The sequence below is a fragment of the Nannospalax galili genome, unplaced genomic scaffold (assembly GCF_000622305.1).
Source record: "Nannospalax galili isolate Female #2095 unplaced genomic scaffold, S.galili_v1.0 scaffold4607, whole genome shotgun sequence".
Classification (NCBI taxonomy): Eukaryota; Metazoa; Chordata; class Mammalia; order Rodentia; family Spalacidae; genus Nannospalax; species Nannospalax galili.
Window position 1 is genome coordinate 8,886 of NW_008356457.1, and position 1,474 is coordinate 10,359.

At 43.8% G+C, this 1,474-nt stretch overlaps 1 long non-coding RNA gene across 1 annotated transcript in view; it reads right to left on the reverse strand.

Annotated features, from left to right (window-relative positions):
* Positions 1-294: 294 nt before the first annotated feature.
* LOC115067858 overlaps positions 295-1,474 on the reverse strand; it is a 3,167-nt gene continuing 1,987 nt past the window's right edge. The window contains exon 2 of the long non-coding RNA XR_003847225.1: positions 295-394. This is a non-coding gene — a long non-coding RNA (uncharacterized LOC115067858). The remainder of the gene's footprint in view (positions 395-1,474) is intronic.

Genomic DNA, 1,474 nt, shown 5'->3' on the forward strand with positions numbered 1-1,474 from the left:
GGAGGGGGTGGGGAGAATTTTAGCATGTATAAGTGACACAAAGAAGTCCAGTTAAAAACTACATAACCAGCCGGGCGGGTGGCGAACGCCTTTAATCCCAGCACTTGGGAGGCAGAGGCAGGCAGATCTCTGTGAGTTCAAGGCCAGCCTGGTCTACACAGTGAGTTCCAGGACAGCTGGGGCTATAAGGAGACCCTGTCTCAAAAAGACAAAAAAAAAAAAAAAAAAAAAGGCTATGCCATTTCTAAACTCATCTTCACCCACTGGTCTGATTTAACATTTTTCAAAACCACATTCATCTCTGGTTTATCCATTAGGATTTTTAGTTTGGCTTGGTTGGGGTCTTCACTAGTTGAGATTGTGATAGGAACCATCCACTGAGGACAGTCTTCACCTAAGCAAGAGAAGAATGAAGAGACAGCTTGAAGACAATTTTATATTCAAAGAAACAGCAAACAGATGGTAAAGTAGACAATGGTAGCTTGGCAGTGTTCTAACCATGCCCTGACCCTAAGTGTCACGCCAATACCATATTCTTACACTACTATTCTTCCAGGTGACCCGAATAGTATTATTACAAAGTAAAACATAAAGTACTATCAAGATCACTGTAGTCTAAAAAGAGATTAGTCAACCCATACAATAAGAAATGTAGTGGGGGCGGGGGGCTAGACAGATGGCTTAGTGGTTAAGAACACTGGTTGTTTTTGCAGAAGACCAGGATTCGAATCCCAGCACCCACACAGCAGCTAACAACTGTCTGTAACTCCAGTCCCAGGGGATCCGACAGCCTCTTCCAACCTCTGCGGCCATTGCTTGACATGGGTGCACTTACCTACATGCAGACAATACACACATACACATAAAATTAAAAAAATTTAAAAAAAAAGAAATGTAGCTGGGCATGGTGGTGTACACCTTTAACCACAGCACTCGGGAGGCAAAGGCAGGCAGATTTCTGTGAGTTCAAGGCCAGCCTGGTCTACATAGTGAGTTCCAGACCAGTTGAGGCTACAGGGAGACCCGTCTCAAAAAAGACAAAAAAAAGAAAAAGAAAAGCAGATCTGTAGTCAAGAACAAAGAAATATTACTATGTGGAGGGAAAAAAATGCAAGGGATGGAAAAGTCACTTAGTAGTTAAGAGTCCATGCTGCTCTTGGAAAGGACCAGAGTTTCATTCCCAGCACCCAAATCCGAAGGACAGCTCAGAACCTACTATATCTCCAGAAGATTCAATGCCCTCTTCTGGCCTCCTTAGGCATATGTGTGTGTTGGTACAATTTACATGCAGGGAAAATACACATAAAATTTAAAAAAATCTACATACGAGCTAGGCGTGGTGGCGCACGCCTGTAATCCCAGCACTCTGGAGGTAGAGGCAGGTGGATCTCTGTGAGTTCAAAGACAGCCTGGTCTACATAGTGAGTTCCAGGCCAGCTGGGGCTACTGGGAGACCCTGTCTCAAAAAAAAAAA